The sequence below is a fragment of the Triturus cristatus genome, chromosome 4_1 (assembly GCF_964204655.1).
Source record: "Triturus cristatus chromosome 4_1, aTriCri1.1, whole genome shotgun sequence".
Classification (NCBI taxonomy): domain Eukaryota; kingdom Metazoa; phylum Chordata; class Amphibia; order Caudata; family Salamandridae; genus Triturus; species Triturus cristatus.
This window is the reverse complement of record NC_140585.1, coordinates 141,194,147-141,210,903: the sequence shown is the minus strand read 5'-3', so window position 1 is coordinate 141,210,903 and position 16,757 is coordinate 141,194,147. Positions and strand designations below refer to the sequence as shown.

Below are 16,757 nucleotides of genomic sequence, written 5' to 3'. Positions count from 1 at the left end.
ATCTGTGCCGTAAAAGTGGCGCATTGCTGGAGTTGCGTTGCAAGCGCGACGCAGCTCCAGCAATGCTCTGGGGGGCCCTATCTTGTGAAGGCTGTGTCAATCCTTACGCCTGCTTCAGGCAGGCGCAGGGTTTTGACGCAGCATGGGCCTAAAAGTGACTGAGTGAAATCTTGTAGATTTCACTCAGCCACTTTTAGAAGGTATTCCTGCGACGGAACGCCCCCCCCGTGCAGGAACGCCTACTTCTGGCGCAGGGCTTTACAACGTGACGCATCTCCCAGATGCGTCACGTTGTAAGTACCCCGCACCATGGCGCAGGATTTGCGCCGCCGCTGCGTCACAAAAGTGACGCAACGGCGGCGTAAATGAGGCGCAAGGGGCTTGTAAATCTGCCCCTTAGAGTTTAGCACAAATCACACGTTTGCATCTTCATCAGAGCTGAAAAAGGAAAAGATCCGCTCGGCACAGTCCAAAATATTGGGTCTGGTGCAGGAAGGGGTGAAGAGCAGACGCGCAGAGTGATGAAAAACAGAGTGGATAACAGTTGTGCCTTTAAAATTCCATGCATATGCATCATTTTCGCAAAGTCTGCCCCCAAAGAAACTCACAAGGAAAAATGTAATTGTGAAACTGTTTTGGATAAATGTATTAGCTACAAACTGCATTCATAGCTTATGGGGTTAAGGCACCTGCTATCGACAGGTTAGATAGCCTCGACAGTTTATGCACTTACTACAGCGATCGGGGTCTAACTACTAGTCACGAGATTAACTCATCATAACATAACTAAGAGGATTAATGTGCCTGTGGTAGAAAATTGTTATGCTATGCTAGGTTACGTCATGCTATGCTATGTGCTGTGATGTAATGTTACTATTGAGGAAGGCAGCACCAATGTTGTGTAGTGCTTTGAAGATGAGAGTAAAGAGATTGAACTGTGCACATTTGTGTATCAGGAGCCAGTGGTGCTTCTGGGTGTGTAGTGTGATGGGTGTTCTGTGTGTGCTGTGTGGAAGGTTGTGGGTGATTCTGGCTGCCGAGGTCTGAATGGTTTGTGTTCTTCTGCTGAGCTGGCCCTGGGTGTAAATTATGCTGTGAGGCCTTGTCTAACAGGTGCTTCTCTCGGTGTAAATAATGTATCCATGCCTTGTCTATCACGTGCTTCTCTGGGTGTAAATAATGTATCGATGCCTTGTCTATCACGTGCTTCTCTGGGTGTAAATAATGTATCGATTCCTTGTCCGTCAGGTGCTTCTCTGGGTGTAAATAATGTATTGATGCCTTGTCTATCAGGTGCATCTCTGGGTGTAAATAATATATCGATGCCTTATCCGTCAGGTGCTTCTCTGGGTGTAAATAATGTATCGATGCCTTGTCTATCAGGTGCATCTCTGGGTGTAAATAATGTATCGATGCCTTGTCTATCAGGTGCATCTCTGGGTGTAAATAATGTATCGATGCCTTGTCCGTCAGGTGCTTCTCTGGGTGCAAATAATGTATCGATGCCTTGTCTATCAGGTGCTTCTCTGGGTGCAAATAATGTATCGATGCCTTGTCTATCAGGTGTATCTCTGGGTGTAAATAATGTATCGATGCCTTGTCTATCAGGTACATCTCTGGGTGTAAATAATGTATCGATGCCTTGTCCGTCAGGTGCTTCTCTAGGTGCAAATAATGTATTGATGCCTTGTCTATCAGGTGCTTCTCTGGGTGCAAATAATGTATCGATGCCTTGTCCGTCAGGTGCATCTCTGGGTGCAAATAATGTATCGATGCCTTGTCTATCAGGTGTATCTCTGGGTGTAAATAATGTATCGGTGCCTTGTCTATCAGGTGTTTCTCTGGGTGTAAATAATGTATCGATGCCTTGTCCGTCAGGTGCTTCTCTGGGTGCAAATAATGTATTGATGCCTTGTCTATCAGGTGCATCTCTGGGTGTAAATAATGTATCGATGCCTTGTCCGTCAGGTGCTTCTCTGGGTGCAAATAATGTATCAATGCCTTGTCTATCAGGTGCATCTCTGGGTGCAAATAATGTATCGATGCCTTGTCTATCAGGTGCTTCTCTGGGTGTAAATAATGTATCTATGCCTTGTCCGTCAGGTGCTTCTCTGGGTGTAAATAATGTATCGATGCCTTGTCCGTCAGGTGCTTCTCTGGGTGTAAATAATGTATCGATGCCTTGTCTATCAGGTGCATCTCTGGGTGCAAATAATGTATCGATACCTTGTCTATCAGGTGTATCTCTGGGTGTAAATAATGTATCTATGTCTTGTCCGTCAGGTGCTTCTCTGGGTGTAAATAATGTATCGATGCCTTGTCCGTCAGGTGCTTCTCTGGGTGCAAATAATGTATCGATGCCTTGTCCGTCAGGTGCTTCTCTGGGTGAAAATAATGTATCGATACCTTGTCTATCAGGTGTATCTCTGGGTGTAAATAATGTATCTATGCCTTGTCCGCCAGGTGCTTCTCTGGGTGTAAATAATGTATCGATGCCTTGTCCGTCAGGTGCTTCTCTGGGTGCAAATAATGTATCGATGCCTTGTCTATCAGGTGCTTCTCTGGGTGTAAATAATGTATCGATGCCTTGTCTATCAGGTGCTTCTCTGGGTGTAAATAATGTATTGATGCCTTGTCTATCAGGTGCATCTTGGAGTACATAATCTAGTGATGCCTTGCGTTTCTCTGGCACCTCTGGGTGTAAATAAAATACTGATGCCGTCTTTAGCTGCTGGCCACACTTCGGGGTTGAGTTAATTATTGATGGCTTGTATAGACTAGAAGTGTTGATACCTGGGTCATCGATCAAATAGTTGTTGCAACACAGTTAATTCAACAAGAACCTTGCCTTTGTCTGTAAGTTTGGGATCGTCTTTGAAGAAAGCTAAATCAGATTAAAATCATATTAAAAGAACAAAAGTAAATTATTCATCTGATCTATTAGTGTAAATGAGAAAAAATGGAAGAGCACACTTTTAATAAAAATACTGGAGATGCCGGGGATTGAACCCGGGGCCTCATACATGCGAAGCATGCGCTCTACCACTGAGCTACATCCCCCGTTAGGACGACTGTGGACACCAGATCCTTAAGTGGATACCAAATCCTTAAAGACAGTGAATACAAGCTCGTCAGTGTTCGACACAGGAGGATGTATTGAAAGCGAATTCTAACGTAAAATTACTAAACTGCTTTCACACAGTCTTAACTGGGAACGTGACGGTGCGAGCCAGAAAGAAGCACGTCCATTGCTTTCTCACATAACTACGATTGTGCAAGAACATTTTATTTTTTTCTCTTTCATCTGTTTGAAGAGTGTTCCTACTCTAACACAATCAAATTCTGCAAAGTAAGTATAACATTGAATGTTGTCCTATTTAATTTGTACGGCAGTGCCAACCCCGAAATGTTTATGTTGTCTCACTGCATGTTCTCACAGTTTTTTTTGACTGTATTTTTGTGCACTGCCTCTCAATTGTCATATTTTTGTAGTTTCTATATTTTTATCGGTTTTTGAATTAAAAGAATATATAAACTGAGTTTTCTAACATTATTGTGCGGGTGATTGAGCAACTGTGAAACCAGACATGGTAGCGATCTTTATACATTTCTACTTATTTCTGTAGCCATTACCAGCGCCAATGCAGCTGTATGGATATCAGTTTCGGTCTATATATCTATGAATAGTTTTATTATCAATAATAATTCATTTAGTGATAATGGCTGCGAGCTAAATCGACGTCACCCAGAAATATACATAAATTATAATCCATTTTGCGTAGAAAAAGAAATGGAGATGCCGGGGATCGAACCCGGGGCCTCATACATGCAAAGCATGCGCTCTACCACTGAGCTACATCCCCATATAAGATCAGCTGGAAGGACCGGAAGAAGATTAACTGTCCCACCTACCTCTTCCGCTGTGAGTGTGGTGGGAACGATTGTAAGTGATCGTGCCCTCACAGAGCCCCCTCACTGCCAACATCATTTCCACCGCACGTTATCGCTTTTTGATTGTAACACATTAAAATGGTAAAGCGTATGGGAAAGCGCCTGGAAAACATGCAGCTCTCACACTCACTCTGCTACACGCGCAAAGGATCTTGGGGGTGGGCGGTCTGAAAGACACGAGCTGAAAACACCAACTGTAAAACAGCGATTGTGAGAGGGGCTGGAAGAGAAGCCACAGTTCCTGCATGTCCTTTAAAGAGAAGCATAACCATCTCCAGAGACAGGACTAAGAGTTAAAAAGAACATACATCACAGGAAGTTCTCATATCCATATTGCGCACTCCCCCTGTTACATGACTGGAATGGGCGACATCAGTCTTCAGAAGCCCGGATAGCTCAGTCGGTAGAGCATCAGACTTTTAATCTGAGGGTCTAGGGTTCAAGTCCCTATTCGGGCGATTCTTTTTTACTTATATGGACAAATATATATTTTTGGATGAGTCTATAAGATCACACATTAAATAATAATATTTACTGAGACCTGTGCCGCTGAGAAGCAATTTAAAATTGTATGGTTCTACCATCAAGGCGCCCAGAGAAGAAGGGGAAAGGATAGAGGCTGAAATTTGTGTCAGTAATTTATCCCACTGCACTCTACTGAGTCTCTCCGAGCACACGACTGCTTCCCCCCTCCCCCCCACACCAAATACGTCTTTAAAATGCTAGGCTTATTTGCAAATGCGTTTTTAATTATTTTAGAAAATAATAATACGGTACTTGGAAGCAAAAGCATGCACAAAATGATCACAGAACAGCGGAGGAAAAGCATATTCATTTAGTTATCTTGTCAAATCGGAATCCCAGATTCAAGGGATGTTCTTTGGGACCGCCATCAGCGGCTGACAGAGGCCTTAAAGTCTGGTGCCAGGGCTATACGTGTTTGTAAAGGCTCTGGACCCACGGTATAGGCCCGATCCGCAGGCTAGGTCCTACAACAAGGGACAGGGCCTTTAAAAACCAGTATAGCCTGGGCAGAAGGATTATAAAGCTATTAGAACATTCCGCCCACTAAGGGTAGAATGTTCTAAATTAAAAAGAGAGTGTCATGCAGACAGTCATTGGAATAGTGGAGCTCGGGGCTTATACTAACCATTCTAGGCCCAGAGCTACTCTGTTGTCCTCAATGGAGCTCTCAACTTTCCTATGTTCTAATTATTTTTGCAATTATGTATAGCGTCGACTTGGCCCAGAGCCATTGGAGCACTCATAAGAGAGCAAGAAGGACTTAAAGGAGAAAAATAACCAGAAGCATATGATTAGAACCAAGAAAACAGATAGAGCTGACGGTTCTTATCTAAATACACAGAATCATGCAAGGAGTAAGCGGAGAACAATCACCATAAAAGAACTGACAAGCTCCAGGAGAACATCCAGGACCATCAGTTTGAGCCAGGTTAGAGTTCAGGTCAACAGAGTATATGTGGAGCAACAATCCTCCCTTTATCCAAATCTTCTCTCCAATAAGAGGATTTGTGAGTTCCATTTTGAATGTGATCACACTGGGGGCTGAGCCAAAATCCGGTGGGAGAGAGTTGCACCGCCCGAGAACGCCGGCTTCATATAGCATGCTGGCCAGAAGGGAAGATCTTCGGATGTCTCTTTGTTCTCAACACTTCCAGTAGATGCTTTATGCTGCTCACATGTTTCAGGCTGCACTGCGCTGAGGCTTTGCAGGCCTTCAGCTTTGCTCAGAAAGAAACCTAATCTTCAATCTGAGTGACGTGTTCAAAATGCGCAGTGTACACCGAGGCATCTTTACCGCGAGCATGGTGCCATCCAGCGAAATGGCGCTGCACCACATTTGCCCTCACTCTGGGGGATGAGGTAGACTCAGATAGAGAGGAGTGAATGAGGAGCATTGAGGGAGAGATGGGAGTTCAGGAGATCCCAGGGGAAAGGTGGGGAGGAAGGGTAGTAACAATTTGATAGTGAGAGCCCCCAGGTCCGAAAAAGAGGGTGTCTTGGGCTGGGAGCCTGCAGCAGTGTTGGAGAAGCCATGCCACACAAGGGGTCAAACGTGGGAGAAGCGGCCACTCCTGCCAGGACATATGCAGTGGCGTCCCTCAATGGCACGCTGAGGTACAGCAGGGCGCAGCCTGAGTGTGAGAGGAGCAAGGGACAGAGAGGCACTGAAGTGGGCAAAGGGAAGAGAGAGCAGGCGCCCAACACCCATTGGACTCAAAGGGCTTCAGCCCCCCCCCCTCGTGTGTGGCAGCCCGGTTGAGACAGCTTCCAGGGCACACACAGCCGCACCCGAGCACTTCACAGGTCTTTAAAAGAGCATTTGCATGTTAATGAGGCCTCGCTGTTGTTTCACCCCTTCTAAGAGCCCCTGCAGCTCCACTCTGCCTAGTGCTTAAAGATTCAGCCCCCACCGACATTTTTTCTTAGGCCCCCCCCCCCTCCCCACCCCCCGAAATTTGGCTCTAGTTGCACCTCTGAGTGAGAGCCAAGGATAAAGTGAGGGCACAACACTGCAACTGGAAAAAAATACTCTGGGAAGCCAGGCAGCTCATACATTTTTTTTTTAAAAACTGCACCACAATAAAATTGGCAAGAAGGACAAGCTTGACGGTAAGGGACTGATTTAGATCCAGGCGGACGGGTTACTGCGTCACCACGGTGACAGATATCCCATCGTAGAAATATAAATCCCATTATATCCTACAGGATTTGTATGTGGGCGGTGAGATATTCGCCACTGTTGTGACGGAGGAACCCATCCACCAAGATCTGAATCAGGCCCTGAGTCAGTTCTGGTGAAATTGGCCACAAGTCGGCATTTTAAAATATATTATGGGGTTAAGACATTTGCAGCAGAGATATATGGGAGCCCAGCAAATCTCAGGAGATGATCATAAGGGGAAGATAACTTTGGTGGTTAACGCTGTTGCTGGAGAGATCTATTTTGTCTAGTCTATGTTTTGACTCCTGTAGTACCGTGGAGGGTTACATTGTCTTCAGCATAGCACATTGTAATATCCAAACGACAGATTTTTATTTTATGTAGCTAAGTAAGTGGGTTACTGCTTTTGGTACAGACATCATTTTGTTACTTGCAGTTCCTAAGCTGAAATCCTTCTAGCATAGCACAACGAGCCACGAACCAACATCAAAGCCCTGCACGCAAACTACATGGCATGGGTTTAGAACCTTATTGTTTTTTCTCAATATATCATTATTATAAGGCTGCTGAAAAGGGTCCCTTTGGGTAGTAATAAACCCTTGTTACTACACACAACCCCAAGCATGTGTGAGGTTTTAGATCCTGACTTTGTTTTTCTTCCGGCCATGTAAACTTAACATATATTGCCTGCCAGCAATGGAAAAGTAAGGCTCCCTCACTTTGTAATCCTCATTGTCTTGTGTACTAGATCCTATACGTTGATTTTCACATGCTTGATATATTGGCAATATATAGTGTGTGCATGTGATGTAAAATGCTAGGACACCGTACATTAGGATAATTGCGCCATAAAAAAATTATTTAAGAAATAAATGAGTAAGTGCTATTTTTATTTGTCATTTATGTAGGTACTCAGACAGACTGATACAAGTGCCATTGTTACAGTGCATGCATATTGCTTACATAAAGGGGTTGAACAAAAAGAGAAACTTGCTTCCAGTGTTTCTCTTAAGTAACTGTGATGCAATAACAAGCTGGGTGCCTTTGATTCCCTCCTTTGCATTGACATCTTGATGATAGGCTCCAAAAAGCTCCCAGCCAGGATGATATTCAAACAAGAAGACAACTTATGGCCCTTTGTATCAACCTTTTGTTTTGGAGTGAGCTGGAAGGGAAAATAAGAAAACCCCTTCACTGACTGCATGTTGCTGCTCGGAACAGAAAGCATATAATGTTCAGGCACTGCTGAGTGTTTCTCGGTATCGGTAAAGTACACCAGGACAAATTCAGCATATTTCCTTAGATGCAGCCCAGAGCCCAGTTCCAGCTCCATAATAGCTGCCTGATCCAGGTTCCGTCTGGATCCCCCTCATTTCTTGCCGTGCGAAGACAGATGATGGGTGGAAAGCCACCAATAAGTCAGTGAGAAGGGTGGTGTAAAATGGTGGTGTTTAGTATCTGATGGCCCGAAGAGTGGCTTGATGTATAGGTGCATGGACCCCAAACAGCTCCTTATGGGAGGAAGGCAGCATCATGTGAGTAATAGTGGCGATGGGAAGCTGTCAAAGTCCAGGATGATTCACTGGTGCTGGCTCGAAGAGAGGCACAGCCCACGGGCGTCCTGTCTGGCGGAATAAGAAAACAAAACAAGCATTGGCATAGCCAATAGGTCTCGCTTTTGGGACCTTATAAGTATATAGTTATGCAACTGTTGCATGACTAAACACTTATAAGGTCCCAAAGGCGAGACCTATTGGCTATGAAGAGTACTTAAAGTGAGGGCGAGCCATAATGGATGCAGAGTAGAGGAATAATACAAAGGAAAGGGGACAGACAGTACAGTAGAATGAAAAGACAGAGGAAGCGATAGGTAAATGCAGGAGAGCAAGAGAGCCAGGATGAAAACAGAGATTAGAAGATGTGTAGGGAAATTGAGGACAGCAAGAGCGCAAGAAAACAGAGTACAATATGAAGGAATGGGAGGAAGCCAGTCAGAATGTAAGGAGAGAGGAACGTGAAGGCAAGAGGAGGGTGCGCAGGAATACGAAGGAAAGTACACCGGGAGGCGAAGAGGACCGAACCGATCAAACATCAAAGCGGCCGCGCACATGCACTGTACCTCTAGGCCGGCCATGGTAGCATTTTTTTAACGCCCTCACAAAAAGTCTCGCCAGACCAGCGCATGGGGTGAGTCAGGCGAGACCTAAAAAGTAATGAAAGGCTATGATTCCCTAAGTACATCAATATTACTGGAAAAAGAGTGGAAAAGATTGCCATTACTGGTTATTTTCTACTGAGAGTGTTACTTATCATTTTGCCTGATAACAAAAATTAAGTAAAAGTGCGTTACAAATTGGGGAACAACAAAGATATTTCTCAGGCATGTTCATAATGGTACACATTGAAAATGTATGTATACATGTATAGGAGCATGGAGCAATACCTACTTGCGAGTCCCTCCAACATAGGGGTAACGCTTTTCTTTACAAACATGTGGTCGGCCCTGATCACAGAGGAGTACCACCTCATGATTGAAGCGGGTCCTTTGCTGCTTATAAGGACAGTGAAATGGAACAGGAGGTGCCCTAATGATTGCGGAAGCAGCTCTGTATGGCACCATGTTTCCCCTCAACAATTTGAATGATGTTTTTAATGGCAGCGACACATTTGGGTTTAGTTTGACTACCATTTCCATAATTCGTTGAGAAAGTTCATTTGAATAATCAAGGAAATAAATGAAGGTATTTACTGGTAACGATTCACTTGCCGTTAATCGAACACAGACTTCCCATGAAGAAGGGAACTGGCCCGAAAAGCATTGGCAGAGAGGAGTGGAGGGGCTGTGTTCATATATGCTGCCCGTGCCTTTGGAGCAATACCTACCCGAGAGACCCTCCAACATAGGGGTAACTTTTTTTGCTTGCTCTCACCCATGTGGGCGGTTCTCCATATTTAAATAAAGCTATTCCTGCATAGATCCGCTGTCCCCGCCTGATGTTGTAGAGCTGGTGAACAAGGGCAGCAAATTGCCCGAAACGCGTCTGGCAGTCTCGATTGGAAACTTTGAGGGCTGACTGGCACTACTGCTGCGGTGTGATTGTGTGCAGTAACCCCTTCAAGTGCGACCTGCTCATTGGGGCAACCTTCGTTTTTTCAAATTTAGCGGCCAGCCCAGTCGCGAGGGGGTCCCGCTGCCTCAACCTGGCGGATCCACGGTGCTCGAGCACTATGAGCGCTGACTGGAGTGAAGGGGGCCTGATTGCCGGTGAATATTGGCAGGAGTGCAAGTAACTCTATAATTTTTTCAAACCCACTGGGGTAATGACATTGTGAGAACTACTTCATTGGGATCTGCGGCACCCAACCGGGTTTTATTGGAATGGAGAGTCAAGAGCAGCTATGGGTTAAGACTACAGCGACCATGATGCCTTGTTTGCTCACGCACATGTGGGCGGGACTCCATATTTAAATAAAGCTATTCCTGCATAGATCCGCTGTCCCCGCCTGATGTTGTAGAGCTGGTGAACAAGGGCAGCAAATTACCCGAAACGCGTCTGGCAGTCTCGATTGGAAACTTTGAGGGCTGACTGGCACTGCTGCTGCCGGTGTGATCGTGTGCAGTAACCCCTTCAAGTGCGACCTTCTCATTGGGGCAACCTTCATTTTTTCATATATATATAGATAATTTAAAAGGTAATTATACACTCTTTACCCCTTTTTTTTATATATATACATTGGTTACACTTTATTAGCACTAGCACTGTGGTTCATTTTTATTCAACCTCCCGTATAGCTATTAACAATTTTACATGATGATTTTATGAGCAGGACCCTTTTAAGAATGTTCTTTGTTTAATTATCAGATAATATGTATATAGTATACACATTATCAGTCTGTTTTCTTAGTTTCTAACATTTTATTTATGTCTATGAATTTGGGTGTTCCTGGTCATTGTAGTGTGCTGTTTAGTTTCATTACGTATTGTTATTGGCTGTTCTAGGAGGAGGGTACTTTGTGAAAGCATTTAAAAAGAAAGACTTGATTATAACGTGTCAGATGATCAAGGTCGTGTTAAAGCGACCGAAACGCGTCATGTCAGGGTGCACGGAATAAAGTCTGCACTGAACATTTAATTTTGGCAGGACGTTGTGGTCTGTACCTGTGTATCTTCCTGGAGACTACGGAGAACGGGATGGTGAACTTTTTCATATATATATATATATATATGTGATCAAGGCAGAGGGACGGCCGAAACGCGTCATGGCGGACTCACTGGTGGTGTATAACAAATAAACTAAAATAGAAGCACAGATTTGGGTCCACACTCGTCTATTTTCTGGGAGAAAGCAGTGGAATGAGGAGTTTGGATATATATATATGAGGAGTAAGGAATAATAAAGAAAAATTGCCATTTACCTGTCCTGGTGGTCCGTTTCTGTCAGTTCGCCGGAAGGAAGTGCTGGGAGTTGTTTTGAACGCATATACATATATATATTTTCACTGAAAAAAGAAAAAAGAGTAGCTGTGTGGGTGACTTAGTGGTTGTGCACTGGTGACTGAGTGGGTGTGTCAGTGGCTGTATGGGTGGGTGTGTGACTGGCTGTATGGGTGTGTAAGTGGGTATGTCAGTGAATGTATGGATGATTGAGTGTGTGCCTGAATGGCTGTATGAGTGAGTGACTGGGTGTAACCACTACCCCTTCCGCAGGCCTCAGTAATGTTTAATTCACAGACTCACTGCATTGTTATCTGAAAGTCTGTTATGAAGTTCTCTGGTTAAACTGAATAAGCAGCTAACAACGTCAGTACCATATGAAATCTGTATATTGATGTCATAACCACACTTTCCCAATTGCTTTATTAACCTTTTTGCTTTCTCAAATTTGCTTGTAAATGCACCATTTGCCCATTCTTTTTTAAAATTTTCCCAGGGGGATAACCTCCACGAACCTCCCTTATGAAGCTTGTTTGCCATAGAGAACTCATCTCAAACTTTTACACCCCACCACTTTAAAATGTCACCAGTCGCCACTGTTCCCAGGAAAACTACTTCACTGCTCTATGCTCTCTGGATTCTTTTCACCTCATTCCCGTGTGATTTTTTTTCACCCTATTCCCTTGTGATATTTGAAATTTTGGCAGCTCTCTCAGTAGCGCCACCGGTTGTCTCTCAGAGCCCTGATAGCAAAGACGTTTTAAGGCATGGACAAAATGGGCTGTGGCCTAGAGCCCCAGCCTTTCAGGGGGCCGCCTGATAGAGCCAGCTCTATTCTGCATAAAGTCTTGCCCTGATGACCTTGAATATTTCTTCAACAGATTGTTTTAAATATTGCTTTCCTGTAATTTATTTTTAATGTGGAAGAAGTGTGAGAGTCTATTACATACATTTTGCAAAGTCATTGTGTTTATTTTTCATTCAACATCCATAAAAAAGGTGTATTTTCGATCACAATAGAACCTCAAATAGGACAAATGGGAGGGTGTCACAGAAATTATTTGCAGTAATATTAGCAAACTGTTGCAGTGTTACAATATTGAAAACATGTCACTATCCCTGAGTGATGTAGACACATTTAGAATTTGGATGATTGCTCCTGTGCACTGTCAGTGACCTGGACAAAGAGGGCGCGAAAGAGATGAAATTGAATCATAAATTCAAGCTTAATCTGAACATGAGCTGAACAGGGGGCCCTCAAAATCCATTAGATGTCCCTCCCTTGAGAGTGCACTAATTTCTTTCAATGAAAATTGTCCACTATGGAGGGCAAACTGAGGTAGCTTTTTCCAGTCAAGAACCTGATCGGTGTGCACAAATCTGTAAAAATGTGCAGTTAGACAGATGCATAATACAGTAGTGAGGTGAAAATTTGTAACCTTGACCTCATAAATTAGTGTTTCTACAGTCTGCCAGGCTTGAAAAATGTTTGTTACCATTTTAGTAAATGTCTGAAGAGTGATACATTCACCTTGAAAATGACTCTTGATGATAAAGAATACAGTATTGCTATTATATATGATAAGTAAAGTCAATTTCAAAAGCCACTCTATGACTTTGCTGACACTGGACAGTTTCTGAATAAGGAAACTCATATTATAGCAGGTTATACGTAGGTTCCATGGTGTAATGGTTAGCACTCTGGACTCTGAATCCAGCGATCCGAGTTCAAATCTCGGTGGGACCTTTCATTTTTATTGATTCAATGCTTAAATCTAATTGCATGTATTTATTTAATTAATTCCTGAGATAAACAATGTATTTCTTTATGGCCTTAGTTTTAGGGGAAATCAGTTAAAGACAAAACGGTGTTAATGGTGCAGGCAGGAAACAAGTGTAGAGATCTGGCCTCAAGCACGCGCCTCTCCTACCGATTGGCCCGTTCCTTCCTCACCCCTCCAATAGGAAAGGACCAAAGAGGGGTGCCCGCGTCACGTAACTTCCTGCTCTCTGCTAAAGTGCTTATGCTTCGAGTGTTGGCGCGTTATTAAGTGAAAGAGAAAGGTTCAGTTGTCAAAAGTAGGGGGGCCCTTTTCACGACCGTAAGTGTATGTATCGCGTACACAGATTCTCAGGCGTTTCTTGGGTGCAGGGATTTGTCATATGAATAATGCTGCACTTTGCCGCAGAAAGGGTCCCCGTGCAGTGATGTAATCAGGGGCCACACTAGTTCTTTAGCGAGGGCCACTCGCACGGCTGCAGTGAGGAATCGATGTTGAGTGCTGCAGACAGGATCATTGTGCTATGTTGTGTCAGGGGTAACTGCAGTGCTGCACCTGGCATTGTCTTGTTGAGTTATTGTCTGCAGTACTGCATGTTTATAGGGTGCTGGATTGACGGCCCCTGTGAGCAGTCCTGCGGCGGACACCGCCCTATGATGCCCTCAAGAGGTGCTCACTGTGCAGCGAGCTGCAGTCAGACTTCAGCGGTGCGGCCGTGGGGGGTCCCTGTGCAGTATTGCACTGTCACACTGCTGACTGCTGCTCTGCGTGTCGGTGTGCAGTGATTCAGCAAGGCTGAGCAGGTCTCGTGTTGCAGTGGGTCACTGTGCAGTGTTGCACGGCTGTGTCTGCACTGAGTGTCGGTGTGCAGTGATTCAGCAAGGCTGAGCAGGTCTCGTGTTGCAGTGCGTCACTCTGCAGTGTTGCACGGCTGTGTCTGCTCTGAGTGTCGGTGTGCACTGATTCAGCAAGGCTGAGCAGGTCTCGTGTTGCAGTGCGTCACTGTGCAGTGTTGCACGGCTGTGTCTGCACTGAGTGTCGGTGTGCAGTGATTCAGCAAGGCTGAGCAGGTCTCGTGTTGCAGTGCGTCACTCTCTGCAGTGTTGCAATAGGAGAGGGTACTGCGCTGAGCTATGTTGAGTAACCATGGGTGTTCAGGTTTTCATTTTAAAAATGTATCTTCATAAACATCTTAGCAACTTTCTGTGTGTAATAAGAGAAATGCTGCAACACGTCCGGATGCGTTTATTGTTAAAGTTTAGCCTTTTGTCCCCCCCCACCAATACTGTCCAGTATGTCAGAAATTCTTTGTGTCCCACACGGGATGCATAGTTCAGTTGTAGAAGCTCCGCAAGCTCTCTCATGTACTCCCATATGGTCTAGCGGTTAGGATTCCTGGTTTTCACCCAGGCGGCCCGGGTTCGACTCCCGGTATGGGAAGTTCCACTATTTTTAAAATCACTTTTGTGCTTTCTATAATTTGGGAAAAGGTGTAACAGCTGTGTGAATATGACGTCTCTTTCTTAGTTCCTCGTCCTTTCAGAACTTCTGATCAGCAAGTATAACTCCCGCCCCCTCGCCTACAAAAAAGAGGAATATGCGATTGATTTTTTATTTCTTTTAAAAGCTTTCTCGGTGTGTTTTCGTAACTGTCCAAAACTTTGTGGATACATATGTAGCCTCTGTACTGTAGTCAATGTGTAATGGGGCCTAATGCAACAAGCATTGGCATAGCCAATAGGTCTCGGTTTTGGGACCTTATAAGTATTTAGTTATGCAGCACAATATCCTTGGTGCAACAATATCAACTGTTGCATGGCTAAACACTTATAAGGTCCCAAACGCGAGACCTATTGGCTATGTCATGTGACCCATCAAACAAAAACATAATATTGGTCGAAATAGACTGTTTTGTCAATGCCCAAACTGACATTAAAATCAGAAGTTACCTGATGAATTTAAATATTAAATGAGGATGGTAAGTAGGTAATCCTTAGGAAAATCTTTAAATATTCATGATGGAAGGAAAGACAAGTGTTGCATGGCTAAACACTTATATGGTCCCAAAGGCGAGACCTATTGGCTATGCCAATGCTTGTTGTAGTTGGATCGATGGCAGTTACAGCAGCACTAGTGTTAATAGTAATACCAGTACTAGTTGCAGTATCACTAGTCATAGTAATAAGGATACACTTATCAAAAGTGATGCGACCACTATAGTACTAGTGATACTAATAACAGCAGTATGATTAGTTGTTGGGGTAAAAGTTGTCTTACTTCTACCGGGGATTCTTTGAACATGTTGTTGGTCATCTGTACTTTACATTTCGCAGAGTTTGAAAACAGTTGTGGAAATGCTGGTTTTACACACACAAAAAGAACTGGTGGTCTAATATCAGACAGCACAGGAGAAAAGACAGAAGGATGTCTGTTCAAAGGATCAACACAGCCAGTTCCAGAGCAGAGCATGGATTTCCATCAATCTTACTCTTGAAATGGAGCATGGATTCTCATCAATCTAGCTCTCTTGGACATTTATATCATTTGGTCATCCATCCAATATCGGAGGTCTGTCTCTTGTCCAGGAGACTGCCTCACTGAAAAGAAACTCTGTTGCTCAATTGAACTGGTGGAAATTGACCACATATAAAGAAAGAGAGATAGTTGTGTCCAAGGTGTACTTTACATTTCGCAGAGTTGGAAAACAGTTGTGGAAATGCTGGTTTTGCCAGTTCTATTCCCTTCGCCTCCAAAAGAGAGAGCACTTCATCAATGTTACAGTCTGTAATATAAAAACTGGTACCGTGTGTTTGGATTCCCTGGTATTAAAGCATTTGTTGCTAGCCGCGTAGGCAAGGGCCAGGAGAGGATGTAACATTTATGTCTGTGCTAGGGCTGGTCTGGGAGACACAAGATGTAGTCACATTCACTTTCAGAACAGACGCGGCCCCAGACTCCTCAAAGAGATCTAGTGAAAGTTTCAGCCCCCTATGAGCGTCATGTAGGTGCAATAAAAGGCCTTCTGCACACAATGGCATAGTGTGCACAGTGCCTGGCATAAGAGTGCCCCTGAGCTCACCATAAGATCTTTACAAACTCATCATGTCCTGGGTCAAAATCAGCGTGAAATATGAGCGCAATCAATAACTCTGAAATAATTACAATTTAAAAAATCACTTATTCCTTGGAACTTCTGGGAGAAATGAGAGGTCACTTCTGAAGGTAAGTGAACTGCCTGAGTACTAGTACCGGGACGAATAGTAGTGTGGGGAGTAGTAGTAGAAGTTCCTGGGGAAGAGGCGGGATCAAGAGGAGGTTTTACACTCAGTGTGGGTTCCGTCGTCAGGTGTTTGGGTGCTTTGTTTGAACGTGAAACAAAACCGCTCAGGGTTAGCATGTAGATTGAAGAAAAAAGGGGAGCGGGAAGAAGGTGAACACGAACAGGAAAGATCAGGCAAACAAGCATTGCTTAAAAGCGGATGCCCATTCTCAGCGAGTGTGCTCAGACAGAGTGCCGCGTGGCCGTGAAAGTGACGGGGCCGCGCGGCCGCCCGTGAAAGTGAAACTGATCGCGATCAAGTGAACATGAACAAAGGGGGGGCGGGAAGAAGGTGAACACGAACAGGAAAGATCAGGCAAACAAGCATTGCTTAAAAGCGGATGCCCATTCTCAGCGAGTGTGCTCAGACAGAGTGCCGCGTGGCCATGAAAGTGACGGGGCCGCGCGGCCGCCCGTGAAAGTGAAACTGATCGCGATCAAGTGAACATGAACAAAGGGGGGGCGGGAAGAAGGGGAACATGAATAGTAAAGATCAGGCAAACAAGCATTGCTTAAAAGCGGATGCCCATTCTCAGCGAGTGTGCTCAGACAGAGTGCCGCGTGGCCGTGAAAGTGACGGGGCC

The 16,757-nt window shown here is 44.5% G+C and overlaps 3 non-coding genes across 3 annotated transcripts; 2 read left to right on the top strand and 1 right to left on the bottom strand.

Annotated features, from left to right (window-relative positions):
- Positions 1-3,791: 3,791 nt before the first annotated feature.
- TRNAA-UGC (transfer RNA alanine (anticodon UGC)) lies at positions 3,792-3,863 on the bottom strand. The gene has a single exon. It is a non-coding gene; the product is annotated as a tRNA-Ala (tRNA).
- Positions 3,864-12,748: 8,885 nt separating this feature from the next.
- Positions 12,749-12,820, top strand: TRNAQ-CUG (transfer RNA glutamine (anticodon CUG)). Its single transcript has one exon. It is a non-coding gene; the product is annotated as a tRNA-Gln (tRNA).
- A 1,402-nt stretch (positions 12,821-14,222) lies between these two features.
- On the top strand, positions 14,223-14,294 carry TRNAE-UUC (transfer RNA glutamic acid (anticodon UUC)). Its single transcript has one exon. It is a non-coding gene; the product is annotated as a tRNA-Glu (tRNA).
- Positions 14,295-16,757: the final 2,463 nt, after the last annotated feature.